Below are 22427 nucleotides of genomic sequence, written 5' to 3'. Positions count from 1 at the left end.
GTGCTCATGGTCACGAGCGGCCTTGGACCCTTACAGAATAGACGATGAACACTGATGATACTGATGATGAAGATGCTCACTAATGATTACTATTTATGTTATTCATTATTCATGTTTACCTGATCATGTGTTTGTATGGGCTAGTGAATAAACTTGTTGCCACCCAATTGCCAAAAGATGACTCATTAAAAGCTAATTGCAGTTAAACCAGTGTCAGCCTTTTGATCCTCATGAACCCCATGTTATATTTATTGACTACGACATGTACTTACGCTTGCTTTATTTTTTAAATATTTGGAAAAATCCCGGATGGGTACCAGATTGCTAGAGTTTGGAGGAATTGGGCTTGCGATCAACCAGTTAGTTGTCCCTGTGGAATTGGAGTCTTCATCAGAAGATCGGAGTTGTCTTTCCACTGTTTGCTGTCTAAGATTATATCCTTTATACTAAGTATGTTATATATTAAGCATCGTCTATTGATATTATCTTTATTTATAGCTATATATGAGATTTGACTTCCTGAGCTCATATATGGTGTGTATCTGATTTTGTCCTTAAAACCGGGTGCTACAGTTGGCAAGGCCAGTTCACACTACAACACGTGATCCAGCTTTACGCATGCAATTTTTGCACGGGATATGATGTGCTGGCTCGCTAGTAAGGCCAGTGTCAGAAGGTTTTATGTCTTAGTTTTCGACGCACTCATATTTTGAAAACGGTTTAGAAGAATTTTGTCCTCATGAAACTCTCTCTAGTTCAATAAATTTTTATCGTCTCTCTCTTCAGCAATACAATGCCATATCAGCGTATTTAATGTCTATAAAACTCTATGCAACTCCTATTGAGATTAGTCTAAATAGGCGGCGGTGTGTACCGTACACATTACAAGCATTCCACTACATATTAAAATAATTGGCAATAACCCGCTTACACAGTCGGCATCTTTGACTATAAATAGACACTTGCATCGACCTCTCCTACTATACACAAGCAGCTCAAAACTTTAGCCAGCTAGCAAGACATGGCTCCATTTCTTGCTGCTGCCATGAATCACGCTGCCCATCAAGGCCTTAGAAGCCATCTAGGACGACCCAATAATGAGAGTTTCTCACGGCGCCACCTTTCTTCTTCACCACAAAACAGTAAGCGAAGGTGTAACCTTAGCTTTAGGCCACGAGCTGAAAGGGTAGCAGGCAGTGAGATAATGGAGTCCAAAAGCTGAGCTCCTAGGAAATCCCTAAAAGGGACTGGTTCCCCTCTGACTTCATCTTTGGCGCCGCCACTTCAGCATACCAAGTATTATTTTCTAGCACGAATGTTTACATCTTTGTTAGATATGAAAGGAAAGTAGTGTAAACAGTTGTTACAATGACTGCTAATACCTAGAAGAAAAAGAGATGATGTGTGTGAATGCATTGTACGAGCTGTTTGGTTTTACCGACAGTAACGCAAACGCAAATGATTTAAAGCTGCAGACCTTACCGGCGGAAAATGCAATTGAACTAATTTCATTTACGTTTACGTTACTACTGAACCAACCAAACACTATGATATTTTAATTATTTGTTTGATATGCACAAAATAAGTGCTATACATATGATATATATGTGCGTAGATCGAAGGTGGTTGGAATGAAGATGGAAAGGGGCCAAGCACTTGGGATCACTTCTGCCACACTTATCCGGGTAACGTACATATACCCCAGCTGCCCAGCCTTTGTTTTGTTTATAATAATAAGCACGCAGGCTGTATATGTTCCAACAATAAGATGCAATTTTCTGTGTATAACCATCATATGTGATGTCCTTCTTTCCTTAATTCTTCCTTTTCATTCTTTCATAAGCATATCATCAATAGAAAGGATAGCGGAAGGTAGCAATGGGGACGTCGCAACCAATTCGTACCATATGTACCCTGTAAGTACTAAGATTATGTCAGTGATGACTAGCTATATTATAATTACCTGGAAGTACCTGAGATGTATTGTATGCAGTTAGCTCTGTTAAACATGTAAATATGTACGATTATGAAGGGATCTATTTTGTATTGTGCAGATTTTTTTGTGGCAAAAAATTGTTAATGTATATGCACTACTAACTTAATATGCTTGTTAATATATATTGTCATCATTATTTATGTTAGTATACTTTTGACTGACAGGAGGATGTCCGATTGCTGAAGGAAATGGGCATGGACGCCTATAGGTTCTCCATCTCTTGGCCCAGAATACTGCCGAGTAAGTAATACTCCTTCTGTTTCTAAATTATAAGTCGCTTTGACTTTTTCGGTTCATCCAATTTGCTATGTATCTAGACATATTATTATATCTAGATGCATAATAAAATAGATGTATCAAAAAAGTCAAAGCGACTTATAATTTGGAATGGAGGGAGTACATATTAAAATTACGAAGTATGTTTTCCACGGTGCATGCATTAATGCATCCAATAAAGCAATAAGGGTTGTTGGATTGTTATGATGCTAATTTCAGCGGATGCTCACGACTTTCAGAAGGGACACTCGAAGGAGGTATTAACTGGGAAGGCATCCACTACTACAAAAGGCTCATCAACTTGTTGCTAGAGAACGGTAAAAACCCATTTCTCTTCCTGGTTAGATTAGCAGCTTAATTAATTAATGAAGATCGTAATCCAGTGAGAAAAAGTTTTCACACGAATCATTTTTTACTCATTGCAACCCAGGCATACAGCCATTTGTAACAATTTTCCACTGGGACACGCCTCAAGCACTGGTAGACAAGTACGGTGGCTTTTTAGATCAGAGGATCGTGTAAGTACTATACACAGTTAAAATGATATGCTCACATCTATCATTATTTAGTCTACTTGCTCTCACTCCTTGCACGAACAAAGAATACCAATGAGAGGACGGTGATTCTGGTGTTTCATACATTTTGGACAATGAATTTGTATGATTTAATTTCATTATGGTTCGCATCAAAAGTATTAGAGAAACAGCATCATCAATTGAATTAGCATATATAACACATCATTCGGTTTTGCAATTTTTCAGAAAAGATCACACAGACTTTGCTAAGGTGTGCTTTGAGAACTTTGGTGACAAAGTGAAGAATTGGTTGACCTTTAATGAGCCCCAGATATTTTGTTCTATGTCATACGGAACCGGGACCCTTGCCCCAGGGCGGTGCTCACCGCGACAAAAATGTGCTGTCCCAACTGCAAACTCACTCACTGAGCCATACATTGTTGGCCACAACCTTCTCCGAGCCCACACTGAGGCTGTCGATCTTTACAACAAGTATTACAAGGTACCCTATATATATATTCAAAGACTCTCATATACACTGTTCTAAATTAATAGGTAGTGGTACAATATATACTACAATATTGATAAATAAATTGCAGGGTGACACTACGTCAGAATTGCACTTCACTGCCGGTTCAAAATACCCCATCACTGCCGGATTTTTAACTGGCACAACCATACCGGCAGTGATGAGCATAAGCTATCACTGTCGGTTCCTACAAACCTGCAGTGTTCTTCAACTTCACTGCCGGTTCTTTACACAACCGGCAGAGTTCAGTTCCACCAATACTGCCGGTTCATAAGATCACCCGGTAGAGTTCATTTCCACCAACACTGTCGGTTTGTGTTTGAACCGTCAGTGTTGTCGTAAACATCACTGCCGGTTTGTGACAAGAACTGGCAGTGATGGCTAAGCCAACGCTGCCGGTTTGTGGCTCCAGCCGGCAGTGCCATCACTGCCGGTTTGTTGCTAACCGGTAGTAATGTTTACGACAACACTGCCGGTTTTCTGCTAACCAGCAGTGATGTCACGTTCACATTTTATTGTTTTGTAATTTATTTTAATTTATATTTTTTTGTGGAATTGGATTTTGCTTTATATACGCTACTTAGACGTCAGGTCCATCAATATTAAACATTACAAATGTTACGGTTACAGTTCAAATGTTCTTATTAAGATCTCGATCCCTCAAAATAAAAAAAGAAATATTCTCAGACTTCACAGATTGTGCAATACTTTTCGGACTTCTTACAATAATCTGACGAGCCACTATGGGCCATACTGGTCCTTGAACTTCATGGATTGTGCAACAAAAAATACTCCATCTTTTTCCAATACCTCGGATAAGATGAATTTTGCCAGCTCCGATTGCAGCGCGACGATCTCCATGTCTAACAGCCTTTCATGGTTATATTTCTTGCGCTGTCGTTCAAAAAAGGATATCCAAAGAGGAATCAGTAAATCATTTTGTTGAATGAATAACAGACATAAATGAAATGAGGTAGCGAAGCATTGCCCACGTTACATAAAACCCACATTCATTGTTTCCCGCAGCTGTTTTAGGTTCTTACCCTCCATTTCGACAACCTTGAATGGGACTTGCGTCCCACCGATATGTCTTCTTCGGGCACTGAGCAACCTTAAAAGGAGAAACGTTAGAAAGCGGTATGTGTGATTAAAAAATAATATGTTATTAGGATCGCTTACTAATTCAGCACTGCCATTAGTGCATCCAGATGATGAAATGGTTTTTTCTTCGAGTCCCACACCTCGATCAGATTTTTGGCAAGATTAACACAAATGAAGAGAAATGGTGGCTGCAATCACAGAATCCTAATTATTGAATAATCTTAACGAAAAAAGAAGCATAAAATTAAAAGCTAAGAACACATACTCGCAGTTATAGGCTAGAAGTATGTGGATTTTGTTCTTTATCTTGAATTTGTCGAAAACAGCAATCAATCTCTGTTTCAGGTCTTCCATGTCACATCCATGGAGGCATAGATATGTCTTCTCATTGACTCGCAAGGGGTCCAAGAAGCCTATGTTATCCCATTTGCTTTTTAGAATGCAAAATTTTGCTATACACCTACATAAAAATCATGGAAAGTGCTCAAAAGTTAACAATTTGTGTCCCGAGAGAGTAGTTAATTGTAATATCGTGCGTGTATGGTACTTACATAGTCCATAGCGTCAACATTTGTGTATCGAGAGAGCGTTTCTGGTATAGCTGGAACAAGCACTCCCACTTGACATCGAATTTCTCTTCTTTAGGATAATTAAAAACATGTGGCGAACGGATAATAACCTCAAAACCAAAGTCCTGCGTCTCTGTTGTTTGAGCCATGTAATATTCATGCAACTGGCGCATATATGTTGTCAAATTTGTATACTCATGATCGGGAACCAAAAGATTGCCCCTTTCATACTTCATTGCCGGTGTTACCGTCCCTTGTACATCATAATAGATGGTCACGACCTCTTCCATGGTTAATTCGGGGTTGTCTTCGACGAACTTCTGTATCTTTCTTAAATCTTCATTGTGTATTTCATCGACTCTTGTTGTAGCGTACTGATTCTGTGTTTGCCTTTCAAATTCGGACTTCAACAAAAATGGAGGCAGCGAGACATAAAGATTGAAAAAACTAATACAATCTTCCTTTGAGATGTGTGCTGTAAATTTTCCTTCCATCAAGTTTGTAACGCTGCCACTAAACGGCCTTTTTTCTTTTTTGTTGGTCCACTTTGGGAGCATTAGCGACCGAATCCAAGGACCTTTTTTGTGACTGCGAGGATGCCTTTGATCTTGTTTTGGGCTGAGGTGGAGGAGGAGGATGATGACAAGAATTCTATTTTTCCGGGGCTGATGAAGATGGAGCAGGAGGAGGAGTCTTCTCTTTTCTCGGGGCTGATGAAGATAGAGTCAGACAAGGAGGAATAGAAGGAGACCCCTGTCTTCTCGGGGGTGATGGCAAGGGATGAGGAGGGGAGTGATCTCTGTTGGGAGATGGTGAGTGATCATTGTGGGTGGGCAAAGACTCACAATTGTCCTCATCATCAGAGGACAATTGGTGGTCAAGCTTAATGAAGTGCTTGCGCCAGGGCACTTGAGAGCCCTTGTTATGACCAAGTTTTGGCCTGTCTTCCGCTATGGGGTAATCAATGTGTATCTTGTTATACTTCTTATCAAGTATTCTGTCAATGGTGACACGAGCGTACCCCTATGGAATTGGGTGGCCATTAATCTTCCCGTCTCCCGTAGGCCAGGCCTAGCCGAGCGTCACCTTGTCCTTTGTCCATTCCTGACGGATGTACAACTTGACATTAACAGGTTCAGTGATGTCGTCCACCGGATGAGGCACATTCGCATCTTCTTCGTCGAGCGGGGTCGATCCGCAGCTGCTACGACCCCTAAACTGTGGGCTAAAGATAGTAGGAATAGGGTTTTGTGGTACTCCTGACCCCTTGGATAGTAAAATTTGCAGGACTCATGCTTTAACAATCGCCTCAATCCGTGCGTCCATTCTTTCTTCTATCTCTTTTAGTCGTCTTAAATACTCTGCCTCCTAATCCGCTCTACCCCTCGAGCGGCTTCGGTAAGTGTTAGATTCTTGGGGGAATGCTAGTTTCTAAGGAACAACACTGGTTCCTCTAGTGCGACCAGGGTGCTCCTTGGTTCCGAGTGCTTGGGTGAGCACGTCTTTCTCCCTATTAGAAGTGCGAGTCCCTTGCCTCACCTCCTCAGTTACCTAGGAGATCCTCTGGATGAGTCGCTCATGGGTTGATTTGTGGAGCTAAAGCTCCCATCCTCTCCGTGGCGTACATTCCTCCCAATACAGTAGATTACCGATCTTGGCTGCTAATCGGCAGTCTCAACCTAAACGCCTTCCTTAGCAAGGCGATCCATCTTTTCAAATTCTGCTTCAAATTCTGGCATCTTTTTGGCATAGCCACGAGAGCCGAGATGATGAGGATTCATCGCTTTCTGCGAGTTCTCCTTATTCTTCCTGCTCAGTTCTAAGTACTCCTCAGATAACCTGTATTCCTTGAAATCCTGCCAGAAGTCCTTCTGCTTGCTAAACTGTCCACCATCGAAATCTGACTCTTTATTTTGGAGGACAAAATTCTTGTACAATGTTCCCTTGAAATTCTTGAAGCATGTCCCCATGATTTCTTTTGCTTTTTCTTGACTAACTCCTTGTCATACTCCATTGGGAAAGTGAAATACTCTAGGATCTTGATATTCCATATGTAATCCTTCTCACTTTTAGAAACCCTCCATGGGTCATCATCTTTCCCAATCCACTTCCTGTACCTAATCGAGATGAAGTCCCTAACAAGTAACCCGAGGATAGTCTTGTATTTGGTCAAAGCTATAGGCGGTGAGATTGGATCTCGGAATTCATCGAACTCAGTAATGTGCCAGTGTGCATTCCTACCAACAGGAATCCTTGACATGCCTCGCTTGGATCTGGCCTTCCTGCTACCCGAACCCTCTAGCTCCTCGGCCGGCGGAGGCTCCTACTAGAGACACCAAGTAAGCTATGACCCTCTCAATTGATTAGCGTGTGTGGCTACATAGTCACATGATACCAAAGTTACCTGGCCATCTTGGTCATTTTGACTCAGATCGAGCAGGCTGGACGAGGTCCAAGGCTACTCGTTCTCACCGTCCTGATTGGCACCATCAGTGTTTGTCGGATCATGCTGCTCTCCCGTCCCAGCGATATCAGCCGCTTCTTGTTGCTGGTCTGTTCTTCGGCGGCAGGGTAACATGCGACGATGAGTCATGACTGTGACACGATCATGGTTAGTTTTGGCTATGGACAACTACTAATAGCATATGTTCATATATATATATATAATATGTTTAATGCAAAGTCTAATAATAAGTCCACATACAACAAAGTCAAATAATAGCATATGTTCACCTAGAACAAATTTATTGTTTGATTGGCCACATAAAAACAAAGTCCACCTACTGTTCTACGAAACTAAGCCTACATCAACTTCTAAATAAGAAAAGCAATGACCATAGCCATAAATAAAAGCATGACATCTTTCCAAGTCCAAGGAGCAATTCTCCTAATCTTCACATCTCTGGCGGGTGGCTTCTCTTCAATCTTCGATGCCCGCGAATGTCCATGGTTTGCATTCATTGGACCATAGTAGGCTTATTGCCCATGGTTTGCAAGGTAGGCCGGATGACTATAATAGGCCCTCAAAGCTTCAGCTTCTGTGTTGTACTTTTTGTGCAAATTACTAGGGTAGCGATTGACTTGAGCATAGCAATCTTCCTAGGTTCGATAAATCCCAGGCATGTGACCAACATGCACTACATACCATACCATGGTTGCCTATACATTTAAGTAAATTAGGCATGTGGTAAGTGGTGATGGTAACTCACTGAACAAGAGTTATTAGTCAAGTTATATGGCCAAACTAAATCTATTTAAGGCTCTTTATCCTTGACATGATAAAAAATTACCTAAATAATGGGAATGTTTATTACTCGGAGATCAATGTGGTTTAGTAATCATACTTGCTAGCATGCATCATCATATGTCATTGGTTAATAGTTAGCAACAGGGGTGCTCATGTGAATTTCTCAAGTAAGCAAGCATACTTTACTTTGGACAGGCATGGACACCCTAGCCTGTAACAAACAAAACATTGAAGTAGGTTGCTAGGAATGCAAATAAAAGCATGTTACTCATCCTCCAAGCAATCCTGGTTACATTTCAAATGAAAATTTTGCATGGCTGCAAAGTCTATTTTACTAAATCACATAATGCACATAAAATACTCACTTTGCAATCATTGATCATGAGAGAAAGTAAAACAGCTTATTATGTGCATTGCTTTGCTAGTATTGCCTCTCACTACAGCAATAGTTGAGAGATGCTTTTCAGGAATGAAGATTGTCAAAACAACTTTGTCTAATCGCATGGGTGATCAGCACTTGAGTCATAGACTTATTTGCTATCTAGAGAAAGAAGAAATGAAGAAAGTGACCAATGAGGCCGTGGTTCGATGTTTCATGACAATGGAAGGAAAATGGCGTAAATATGATCTCTGATAGGTAATGCAATGCATCTACTATTAATGGAAAATTCTAAAGTTTATTTGCTAAATAACTGACCTATCTATTTTCTTTCCTTTTAGGCTAGTGGGATCTTCATCATGGTCTCCTAGATCACATATTATGCTAAATGGGGCATGTTTGTTCATGATTTTGGGATTCTATCAATGATGACTACACTAAAGTGATCAATGTTGTCTTCTTTTTGTTAAATGGTGAGTGTTATGTTTGGACCAAAATCTCATCTCTATTGCTAGAAGTCGAATTTGATATTAAAATATGGTAGTTGCACATTAGTTATGCTATTTTTGATTGAACATCATATCGGTTAGTGTAGTTATGAATTAAGTGGTGCACCCAATTATTTTGCTCTAGCTTCGCCCCTGACCAGCAGTACACGAATAGCCAAGAAACATAATCACATACTATCACTTAATGTAGACATAAGTCAACTTTTTTCTTCTTAGAAGTGAATTGGTAAAAATATGTTACACAAACGTTCCCCCAAAATAAGTATTACTGGATTTAAGTAAGCAACAACACCTCTACTGATTCACAGCAACACCTCTATTGATTGAAGTAAGCGGCAACACTGTGGGACATTTCATCAGACACATAGCGGGTAGTGAGCCACGCACTCATCGTGGGGGTGGGAAAGTAGCTGTCCACGCGCTCCTAAAGGCCTCGGTTGTGGGAGTGTAGGCGTGGAGCAGGAGGGGCACGGCCGGTGTCGTGGACAAGGAATGAGGGCACAGACGGCGTGGTGCTCTGGCTTGGGGCGGTGCTCCGGCGTGGGGCGGTGGATGGCTTGGAGCGGTGCTCCGGCGCGGGGTGGTGATCCGGCAACGCGGGGGGAGGGGTTGGTGCGGGGTTGAAATGAATTTGGATAATTTCAACCTGCGCCTCTTTTATACCAGTAGCTCATCACTGTCGGTTCTGATTGTAAACCGATAGTGATGGGGTACATCACTGCTGGGTCATTCCCCAAACCGGCAGTGATGTGGTGTAGCAGTTAGGTGTTAAGTAGGATAATTTTTTGTTTTCTTTCGAACTTCTCCTACTGGCGCAACGGTTAAGACCCCTCAACTTAGTCTCCGAGACCCGTGTTTGAGTCCTAGGCGGTCTAAATTTTTTTGTTCTATTTTATAAATTATTAATTTACTTCGAGAAATAGCTCATCACTGCCGGTTTTGATTGTAAACCGACAGTAATGGGGTACATCACTGCCGGGTCATTCCCCAAACCGGTAGTGATGTGGTGTAGCAGTTAGGTGTTATGTAGGATAACTTTTCCTTTTCTTGCGAACTCCTCCTACTGGTGCAACGGTTAAGACCCCTCAACTTAGCCCCTGAGACCCGTGTTCGAGTCCCAGGTGGCCCAAAATTTTTTGTTCTATTTTATAAATTATTAATTTACTTCAGGAAATAGCTCATCACTGCTGGTTTTGATTATAAACCAAGTGATGGGGGTATATCACTGCCGGGTCATTCTCCAAACCGACAGTGAAGTGGTGTAGCAGTTAGGTGTTAAGTAGGATAACTTTTAGTTTTCTTTCAAACTCCTCCTAGTGGCGTAACGGTTAAGACCCCTCAACTTAGCCCCCGAGGTCCGTGTTCGAGTCCTAGGCGACCCAAATTTTTTGTTCTATTTTATAATTTATTAAGCGGCCTAAAGGTCAAAAGAAAAAAAATAAATAACCCTTGGCACACATCCAATACTAGCGTTAAGTCTCTAAACTCTATAGCCTGAGACCCGAGCTCGAACCCGAGGGTTGGCACAAATTTTCTTAATTTTTTATATATCACTGCCAGTTTTCAAAATAAACCAACAGTGATAACCAGCATTGCTGTTGGTTTATTCTCATCAATGCCGGTTTTTTGAAACCGATAGTGATGTTTATATATATTAAAAAAATTCTTTTATATACTGAATAAATAGAAGCATATGTATTCCTATGTCGAAATGGTTTGAATTTTTTTGGCAAGCATGCACACCCAAATTAAGACCCTGCACAGGATCTTAGGTTTTTCTGATTAGTTTTTTTATTTATTATATTTTTCTCTGTGCCGAATGAGACAAAAGAGTATGAATTTTATCTTGGACCCAATAGATCCACCTCCATAAAATTCTTATCCCTAGGGCACATTAGAGCCTGTGTAAAAGTTTGGCACCATTACAGATCTTTTCGTGGGTAGACTCAGTTCAATCTATAATTAAAAAGTGTCGTCGCGCGAAAATTCAATTAAAGCTCATAAAGTAGCAAACCATCTCCGAAAAATCCCAAACTTGGTGTTTCCTTCACACGTGGCACGTGCAAGCCTAAGAAAAATGTTTGAGACAAATACGACACCGAAATGCCTATGAACCACAGAAACCTTGATAACCTATGTGTATAGTCATGGCTCGATGAAAATGCACATGTACCTCTGTGAAGCATGTATACTCCGCCTATATCAAAATGGCTTAGAATTTTTTTGACAAGCATGTACACCCAAATTAAGACCCCACACAGGATCTAAGGTTTTTTTGATCAGTTTTTTTATTTATTATATTTTTCTCTGTGCCAAATGAGACAAAAGAGGGTGAATTTCATCTTGAACTCAATAGATTTTGTCATCCACCTCCACAAAATTCTTATCCCCGGGGCACATTAGAGTTTGTGTAAAAGTTAGGCCCATTCTGGATCTTTTCGTGGTTAGACTCAGTTCAACCTATAAATAAACGGTGTCGTTGCATGGAAATTCAATTAAACCTCAGAAAGTAGCAAACTATCTCCGGAAAATCCCAAACTAGGTGTTTCCTTCACACGTGGCACGTGGAAGCCTAAGAAAAAGTTTGAGATGAATATGACACCGGAATGTATATTTCTAGTTGCCCAACAAATGTTACACGAATGACATGCATGACAATAATTAAACACACAAAGCCGTACAAATTAAAATTAGAACCCAATTAAACTATGACCTTAAAAACAACCTAATAAACATTAATTACTATCATAATCACTGCCGGGTTCTATTGGGCCATGCACACTAACATACCTCTGTAGCCATATATGGTAATTGGTGTCACGGATTATGTATCCTCCTGTATCGATGAAGTCCAATGCCCGTATGAGTGCACTCTCTCGTGCCTCACAATACCGAAAGAATGGTCGGCCATAGATGTAACCTACTGAACGAACACTGCCTCTGTTAGTAATCCTTATGCAGTACTGGCATCTTTCTACAGTGAGCTGGTCGAGGTTACCATTGCAGAAGTCCCAATCATACCCGAGTTGCTCCGTGGCTTGGTCTAGAATGGCCCACAAGCCACATGCAGCATAGGTAAGGTCCTAGAGCACAATCTGCGTGCGGAGAAAAAGAAAAAAAATAGAGAATATTATTACAATAATAAATAACAAATAACCACGACTCTAGTATAAGTGATCATTTTACCACATCCGCATGGTTGTAGCTCGTAAACTATTCGCTTGCTTGCGGGACGGGAATATCACCAGCATTCAAAGCAAGTGCCTTGAAGTGCGATAAATCAGACACATCATAGTAAACATGTCAAAGTGCCTCTAAACAGATGCGCACGACACTGAATTGTTCGCTTACCATGTCTGGGCTCTATCTTCCCGTCTTGTGGATATGGTTCCGATGATTTGCACCCCTCAAATGGATGAAAAAAACTGAGTTCACACCTCCGTAGCCGATCACTTGCATTAGATGCCGTGTTCTCGATGATGTCTAAGATAAAGAACCAGCTAAGTGCTGTTCGCAGCCAATCTATTGGGGATATAGTCTGTGACATATATGTATGCAACAATGATATTAAACTAATTACACTTATTTGTTAGAATAAAAAAACAAAAGATGTTGAAAAATATTTCATACAATAGCTAGAATAGGGAACCGTGGAATGGCCACATTAGGAGCGAATGGCTTATCGCCAGGGTGGAAACCTGGTTCTTGTGGTGGGGAAGATCCGTTGTTCATACCACCTGATCGATAAAATGCCAAAAAATATGAACATAAAATATATGCACAAAAATTCTTCCAATTAAAATGTGGCAACATAATTAAATATAGATTGAATGCAAGGAATAAGAATATATATAAATGTAGAATGCAAAGAAACATGAATATAAATATAGATCAAATGAATATAGATAGAATATTGGAGAAGGCAACATATTAATACCATTGAAAAATGCAGGAGACATGACCAAATCACGTAGAGAGAGTGGATTTCTTGAGAAGTGAGAGTAAAATGTGAGAAATGAGACTGTGAGAGTTTGTGGGTGAGTGGGATTGATGTATGTGGGGTTTGTTTTTATATAGGGGGCATGGACATCACTGCCGGTTTTTAAGTAGAACCGACAGTGAAAGTTAATATCACTTCCGATTTTTAAATAGAACCGATAGTGAAAGTTAATATCACTGCCGGTTTGTAAGTAGAACTGACAGTGAAGGTGCATATATGTAAAGGATATATTTATTTAGATAGTACAGTGGGAAAGTTTTAACAACAACGATATATTTATTTATATAGTAATGAAATACATAAAAAATATTAGAAATAAATTACGTATACGATAACAAAGACCTTACACTAAAACTTCATATATGATAACAAAGACCTATTTGCGTACAGGTCAATGTTACAATCAATGTGTATCAACACATTACAATATAACCACCTCAGTAGCATTCTTCTAGCACCAACTAGGGGCAAACAGCAGCACCGATGTGGTCTACGAGCTATACTGGTTGGAGATGACAAGGTGGCATCAATGAATCTGCCTTGTCTGTACATGGCCTTTTTCTAGATGCGCACGCGGATGGCTCTGTTAACCTCTTGGCATCTCCAATCTTCAGCGTTGCTCTATCTTCAGTAGCATTCTTCTAGTACCTCTTGTGTGCACCATTTTGGTGGACTACGACGCATAACGATATCTGTGGTTTGTTGTGAGAGGAAAATATTGTATCTTGACTGATAAGGCCTGTCTGAAACCAACATGTATGGAGAGGCTAGCTCCTGGCCAAGGGCCATTTTATAGGGGGTAGCAGTCATGGTATATTTTTATTTCTGAACTAAAGTTGTCGGGGTAGGTGGGAGCAGTGTTCCAACTGTTGTGGTCAGTGGGAGCACTGTTGGCATGTGAGGAGCATCTACACATCACTGTCGGTTTTAGTTTAAAAACCGATAGTGAATGGAGCCTTTTGTGTCGGTTCAAGCAACCGACTGTGAAGAACCAAAACCGGCAGTGACAGGTCCTGCCGCCATTGCAGCCAGTTAGGGGTTAAGTAGTATAATTTTTTCCTTCCTTTCGAATTTCTCCGACCGCCTCAACGGTTAAGACTCCACAACTTAGCCCCCGAGACCCGTGTTCGAGTCCCAGGTGGCCCAAAATTTTTGTTTCAATTTTATAAATTATTAAATAACATTGGGAAATTGCTCATTACTGCCAGTTGTAATTCCAAACCGACAGTGATTAGGAAATATCACCGCTGGGTGAATCCTCAAACCAGCAGTGATGTGGGTGTAGCAGTAAGGGGTAAAGTAGGATAACTTTTCCATTTCTTTCGAATACCTTCGACTGGCTCAACGGTTAAGACTCCATGGCTTAGCCCCCGAGACCCGTGTTCGAGTCCCAGGCAACCCAATTTTTTTGTTTTAATTTTATAAATTATTAAATGACTTTGAGAAATTGCTCATCACTGCCAGTTGTAATTCTAAACCGACAGTGATGAGGAAATATCACTGCCGGGTGAATCCTCAAACCGGTAGTGATGTGGGTGTAGCAGTAAGGGGTTAAGTAGGATAACTTTTCCATTTTTTTCGAATACCTCCGACTGGCTCAATGGTTAAGACTCCGCAGCTTAGCCTCCGAGACCCGTGTTTGAGTCCCAGGCAGCCTAACTTTTTTGTTTCAATTTTATAAATTATTAAATGAATTTTCTCTATGCACCTTCTTTCTCCATGGCCTTCTTAGCGTTCCTCTTCATCTCGGCCTGATCTGGAGACTGGAACAGTACAAGCATCAAGTAAATGGATCACTCAACAGTCAACACACAAGCCACAGGCATTCCCATTCACATCTCTAGGAGCACATACATCAATGATCAATGAAGGTTAGAGGAGGAATGGAGCTACTACTCCTTTGCTCAATGCCGACTGTGGGCTGGGCTCCTTCGAGTATTGCGAGCAGGGGCTACAAAATGGTTGGGGACTAGTGGTGCCGAGGAGCTATGGATCCCTCACTACTAGTAGTAGCTCGGAAGAGAATGGCCGCCCCAATGTCCTTCTATCGGAAGTCTAGACATATATATTTATATTTATATTTAGTTGATGTTTAAATTCAGAGAGTAAAGTTTAGAAATGTTACATCCGGTGTCTAATCGAGTGTTTGAATAGTAATAAGGTCAGTCTCAATGGTAGTTTTAAATAACTTTCATTCTCATTAATTGCTATGATACGTCAGCATATTTGCTGAGTTGGTAGAGTATTAACGAGGACGAGAGAGGAGATGAGAGTTTCATCAGGATCAAACATCCTTCACGGTTATGTGCATAATGATTACATAGTTAACAATAATCTAACTATCTTTCGGTGCATCAACAATGAGGGCCTCATTGTGATCAAGCCATATGTAAGCAGGTTCGTCACCCTCTTGAATGATAGGTAGGGGTACGTTCGCCCCGAATGGAGGCAATTCCTGATAGCCCCTGTAGTCTTCTTCGTCCGTCACTCCATCGACACCGACAATCTTCCTTTTCTCTTCTAGGACTACTTTTAGCCTTCCTTTTGTCTTGTTGTCCCTTGCATAGAAGACTTGCATAACATCTCTTGCAAGGACGAAGGGGTCATCTCTGTATGCAGTCTTAGTGAGATCAACGGTAGTGAACCCTTCGCTGTCAGTGTTGATTTCCTCGAGCCGGACCCACTGGCAGCGAAAAAGAGCTGCCTTCAACGGACCATAGGCTAGCTCCCATATCTTCTCTATGAAACCATAGTATGTCGCCTGCACGTTGTCGTTTTTGTCGTGAGCATCAAAATGAACACCACAATTTTGGTATGTGCTCTTTCTATCTTGCTTTTTTATGTAAAATGTGAATCCATTGATCTCATACCCTTGGTACTTAAGATATGTACTCGAAGGTCCCTTGGCTAAGGCATCAAGTTGATTACCCAACTTTATTCAAAGCAAGCGATATCGCAACTAGTTGACAAATTCCTCCTTATGTTTTTTATCTAGCCAAGCCTGCGACCAGCTCGGATACAGAGTTTGCAGCGATTGCCTGTGCTCGTCAATGTATGGCATCACACCCTTGGCTTGTTGGAGAACAGCGAACTATGCCTGTCTGAAAGAAACAGGGTCATCTACTGTAACAGATTTCTCCCCAATCGTTCCTTTGCCACATAGTCTCCCCTCATGATGAGATTCTGGAACTCTGACCCTTTTGATGTCCAAATAATATGTGCAGAACTCAATGGCCTCCTCCGTTGACCATACTTCAACCATGCCCCCTTCTGGCCTAAATCTATTCCTAACATACCTCCTGAAAACTTTCATCAATCTTTTGAAAGGGAACATCTGATGCAGGTACATTGGGCCAAGGGCTCTAATTTGGTCAACAAGATGAATGAGCAGATGCAATAAGATATCAAAGTAAGTCGACGAGAAATGCATCTGAAGCCTAACGAGAGTTTCGGCTATGTCCCGCTGCAGTTGCTCTAGCGTGGACACATCAATGACCTTTTTTGAGATCGCATTAAAGAACGAGCAAAGCTTTATGATTGGGGCGCGGACCTTTGGGGGGAGGATACCACGCAGGGCAACATGGAGCAGCTGAGTCATAATGACATGACAGTCATGGGCCTTCATAGGGCCATAGTTGAACTTGAGTTCTCTCATGTTCACTAGCCTCTTCGGGTTCGCACAGTAGCCCGTTGGGACTTTGAGTTCATTGAAGAAAGAAATAAGCGCACACTTTTCTTCCTTCTTCAATGTCCATGATGCAACCGGAAGTTCGAATTGGCCATTCTCTAGCTCCACGAGATGCAGCTCCTTCCTGATTCCCAAGTGTTGCATGTCTAGGCGTGTGGCTAGTGAATCCTTCGATGTCCCCCCGGTGTCCATCAAGGTGTTAAGAGTGTTAGCGCACACGTTTTTAGTGATGTGCATGGGATCAAGACAGAGGCATACACTTAGAAATGGCCAATAAGGTAGTTTCTAGAAAACCAATTTTTCTTCCAAACACTCCCATCAGGCGCTGCTACTGCATTGTCCCCTTCCCAAGGACAACCTCTAGTTTGTTGAGTTCTCGAAGTATCGTAGGCCCGTCTCGATATTTTATAGCTAAGCGTTTCTCAATAGTAACATTGAAATCTTTTTTGTTCCTGCAGTAAGGGCGATCCTTAGGTAGGAACCTACGGTGTCTCATATAAACTATCTTTAAGTTATTTGGCAGATTTACCGCATTATTGTCGTCCAAGCACTCGACACATCTAGTATAGCCTTTTGTCTTCTCTCCGGACAACGAACCTCGACTTGGCAGGTCGGTGATTGTAGCGATAAGTACTCCCTTGATCATGACATGTTCCTTTTTGTACTCATCCCAAACATCCGGCACACCATTTTCAAACATCTCCACTAGTTCAACGATCACTGGTTCTAGAAACATATCGATGTCATTCCCAGGTTGTCTTGGCCCTTGGATTAGTAGTGGCATCTAGATGTACGATCGCTTCATATAGACCCAAGGTGGAAGGTTGTATATACAGAGCGTCACTGGCCAGGTGCTATGATTGCTTCTAACCTAGTCAAAAGGATTCATCCCATCTGTGCTCAAAGCAAACCAAAGGTGCCTTACCTCTCCACCGATGTCCTTATAGAACATAGCATTGATAGTCCTCCAGTCATGCCCATCGGCTAGGTGCCTCATCATTGTATCTTTCTTACGCTGTTCGCCATGCCAGCACAATAGTTTGGCTAACTTTGCACATGCAAACAGGCTATGCACCCGGGGAGCTATAGGGAAATACCAAATGACCTTTACGGGACCTCCTCTGGTTTTGGTACCCTCATCTGACGGTCCTTCCTTGTACTATGGTGCTTCACACTTGGGGCACTTGTCCAAGTCTTTATATTTTTCTCCATGGTACAATATGCAGTTATTGGAACACGTGTGGATTTTTTCAACCTCGAGGCCGATGGGGCAGGAGCATTTTCCTCATTATACCTAACAACTGATCGAAGCCTTTATCGCTCAATCCGTTTATCGATTTGAACTCTAACAGCATGATGTCGGCTTCCAGTTGCCATCTTGTCTCATTTTCTCTAGCTTTCTCAGTTGTCTTTCACTAAGACATTCGGTCTCTACATTATGTAGCAGCTGAGAAATACCATTGTTATCCTCGGTGTCATCAGCTAGTGTGTTCCTAAACAAAATTATTAACTATAGCCATAGGTTCGGTATTAACACCGGGTTCCTCATCAGCATCGTAGATGGCTATGTCAGGCATGTCCACATCATCATCGTTTTCCCGTAGAACATTCACACCAACCTCACCATGCATAGTCCATATCGTATAGTTTGGCATGGACCCCCTGGTAATCAAGTGCGATCGTATAGACTCAATTTGACGAAAGTTTCTATGATTCTTGCAATCTTTGCTTGGGCAGAAGACATGGTTCCCATTCTCAGCATGGGCTTTAGCATCGGTGATAAATTGGCTGATACCATGCATGTGCCACTTGTCCGTTCAGAACAGATGCATCCACTCTCGATCCATCTGTGCACAAAAAAATACTGAGACAGTAATTGCAAAGAATTAATAAGAAATCGAGCTTCATGAACAACAATTGTAGCTTGAAAGTACTATTTTTGGAAAACATTATTGTACACTAATTATTAAAAAATTGAAATTGGTAGCCCCGGCCCTATAAATTAAAAATCATAGTAAAATACAATTATTGCACAATAATGAAGAACATCCATTCTACTCTACTTCTAAGAACTAATTATAGCATCTCATACTAACAATGATGATCTTGACCACCATAGAATACTTCGCTAGGAATTTAAATGTGTTCATAGACACCAACCGTTTGGATGATGGATTCACCACAATTTGAGCCTTACACAAATGTCCAATTGGAAAGTGCTCTCTAGAATGGAGAAAGAACTAGAATGAGAATCAAGCAATGTAGCCATCAAAATGAAGCTAATTAAGCAACAAAATCAAAGGAGTAGATGTTTGTTACTAACCTTAAAGCAAAAAGATCAAGCTATTCTTCAAAATCCAAGCACTAGCTTCATGGTGAAGAGCAGCCGCAACAATGGAGGGAAGGGTCCAAACGCGCGCCTCTGTTCTCGGGATGGAAGAGAGGAGAAAGGAGATGACGGCTCCAACCTTTTTGCGTTGTAGGCTTATCACCGTCGTTTCATGGCTAGAACCGACAGTGATAGAGCCCAATCACTGTCGGCTCTTGGATTAAACCGGGAGTGATGTGTGGCCGCCAAAACACTGCCAGTTCAAGCCAGAAACCGGTAGTGATGTGGTCCTTCACTGCCGATTTTAGCCCAGCCCCAATCATTTTTTCATTTTCAAGCTCATAACCGACAGTGAAGGTACATCACTGCCGGTTCTAAAAAATCCAGCAGTGATGATGCCGACAGAGATGTGCAAATCTGATGTAGTGTGAGAACGGACGCATAGGGCTTGTGTTTGACGTAATGGGTTATCTGCCATACGAAAATACGTTTGTGGATCAACATGCCCAAGAAAGGTCCATGGACCTTAACCTAGCATGGTTCGTGGAGCCGGTGGTTCGTGGTCACTACCCTTTCTCCATGAGATCGTTGGCAAGGGAACGGCTACCCTTCTTCACTGACAAAGAGCAAGAGAAGCTAGTGGCCGGTTCCTATGATGGGAATCCTATTAGTCCTTCTGTACGTGCCGTCCTAACACTATATTATTTTTTTACCATATTTTATGCTCAAAGTGATAATGTAAAAAACCCATCCAAAATTAAATATAATCATAGAGTGTTCATGGTTAAAATGGCACGTGAAAAAGGAAAGTCCGTTAGGCATGCAAATGTTTTGTGTTGGCAATAAAGCGGAACAAATCTGCCGTTTGTTCTTGTAATATGCATATTGGATCGATATTCATACTTCAGTTTGCAGAGGCCTAAAGGATGTCCTTATGATCATGAAGAACAAATACGGAAACCCACCCATATACATCACTGAGAATGGTAAGTAGTAAAATGCTATATATTTTTGCATTTTTGTTGCAATTTAAGTCATAGGTTGTACTAAATTTTAGCTACCTACAAGCAATTGTATCTTTTTATTCTTCTCATGGGCCTTTTGTAAATAAAGGGTTTTTGATACTTTTTAAACAAGCAAAACGTTGAAAAGTAAGTAACTAAACTTTTCATTATCACAAAGACTGGATCACCGTCACAAATGGTTTCAATTTCGCAAGAATAGCTCTGTTTTCTTTGTTTGAAAGATGAGCTTAATCCTATATATATACACATTAGCTAGGCTCAATGAATCACTATCACAAAGACCGGATCCAGTGATGTACGTATCTGGTCTAATCGGGATCATATCGTCCCCAAAAAGAAAATGAAATCAGTTGCATATTGAGTCTGAGCTTGTCATATAATAATCACATGGTATGGGCATCTAATGAGGACCATGAATGTGCCAAAATGAAAGCTCGCCCCATAGCTTGCTAATAAGTTACTGTATTCATTAAAACATCTGGCGGACGACTGAGATGACTTGGCCCGATAATCCATGGAATGTGAGGCACTGAAAAGGGTGATTTATTTGTTTTTACAGGGATGGGTGACGTTGACAATGGCAATCTACCCATACAAGTTGCCTTGAATGACCCACAAAAGGGTAGAGTACCTCCAGCGCCACATCGCAACTCTTAAGCAGTCAATGGAGTATGAATCTATAGAACTTACCTCTAGTTTATTTCATTCTTTTCGCTTATTTCATACATAGAAACTTGTCCGTTGATTAGTACACATTTTGTTGCACTATATATATAATACACATGAACACTATTCATTTATATGTGGCGCACGGTTCAATTAAAATAATAATAATAATGCTTGCATTTGCATTGCATCCGTTCGTGCCAGCTTGGGAGCAAATGTGCACGGCTACTTCACTTGGTCTCTGCTGGACAACTTTGAATGGGCCACCGGCTACACCGAACGTTTCGGACTCGTCTAGGTTGACCGCAAACACGGCTGCAAGCGCACCATGAAGCGGTCAGACAGGTGGTTGCAAGAGTTCAATGGAGCTGCCAAGAAGGTTGAAGATATGTTTCTTACGCCAGCGCTTATTTTTTTTTTAGACCTCTCATCTAAGTACAGCTGTAGTATCTGTTCGGATACAAACACACACCACCACACATGCACACCTCACACACACACTGTATACAAATAAACCTACAACTATACCTAGATAACGAACGCAGCTGAGAGGTACTCGAAGATCATTAGACTCTAAGCGTGACGGACACGTCACTTGACCATTGTGGCACATCTGCGTGAGAGACAACTGAAATTATTAATGAAGAATAAACCTCTGAGGTGAAGCTGCTGGCGAGTAAGCCAAACGAGCTACGGCTCGTCCTCGCCAGCGCTTAATTAGAACACTGCTGGCTGATGTATGGTAGCACGTACTGCACGCATGGAAAACTTGCAGTGTGCCTGTGTGGTTTGAAACCCACATTTTTCTTTGCACCGCCAGAGGTAGTATGGAGACATGTTGTTCACTGTTATCTTGCTATGCATTAAATGAAGTGGTACATTTGCCAGTTTCAATATTTGTAATGTTGAATTATTATGGACGACACCTTGTATTTGTCAGGGGGCGAAAGCAAATGGCCTGAACTTCCAAATAAACTATTTTCCAATTGTTTAGTATGTGAAAAAGAAAGAAAATTGAATTTTGTATGTACTTCTTGATGTTTCTGTAGAAACTCCGAACGAGTTTGGTGCGGCGGTACTTGTTAAAATGCAGTATATCCAAGACACAAATACCTTTGGAACACAAAATAACTTCAACGTTTTTCTATGGAAATTTAAATTATTTTGCTAATTTAGTAAAGTTATACAAAATACTAAAGGGTCAAGTATAATCTATCTATCTATATATACCTAATATTAAAGAGTCAAAATTTCCGCAATTTTTTCATCTGGCCCTTGCTAACTAATTCTGTAGCTTTATTCCAACATGTCCGACGTGTCTTCGCTTTCCAGTCTGCTCCGAATCAGAACGAGTCCAGTAGGCAATTAAGTCCCTACAAAAGAATACTCCTATAATTGTCGTCGAATCCATCTATCGTAAATCGTAAAGGAAGAAGTTTGAGACAGATCATCCTCATCCAGTCCGGAGATAGCATGATCTCGTGCAGCAACCAAAAAATCAAATTTAAATTGATTTTGAAGGATCGAAACGGGCGACCAGAGGGGGGGGGGGGGGGGGGGGGGTGAATGGTCGCGGAAGCCAAAAATTTATAACCCTT

At 41.2% G+C, this 22427-nt stretch overlaps 1 pseudogene; it reads left to right on the top strand.

Moving 5' to 3' along the window:
• Positions 1-1003: 1003 nt before the first annotated feature.
• LOC136503342 (4-hydroxy-7-methoxy-3-oxo-3,4-dihydro-2H-1,4-benzoxazin-2-yl glucoside beta-D-glucosidase 2, chloroplastic-like) lies at positions 1004-21823 on the top strand (annotated as a pseudogene).
• Positions 21824-22427: the final 604 nt, after the last annotated feature.

The sequence above is a fragment of the Miscanthus floridulus genome, chromosome 14 (assembly GCF_019320115.1).
Source record: "Miscanthus floridulus cultivar M001 chromosome 14, ASM1932011v1, whole genome shotgun sequence".
NCBI lineage: Eukaryota > Viridiplantae > Streptophyta > Magnoliopsida > Poales > Poaceae > Miscanthus > Miscanthus floridulus.
Note: the sequence above shows the minus strand (reverse complement) of the source record. Positions and strands in the feature narration are given on the sequence as shown.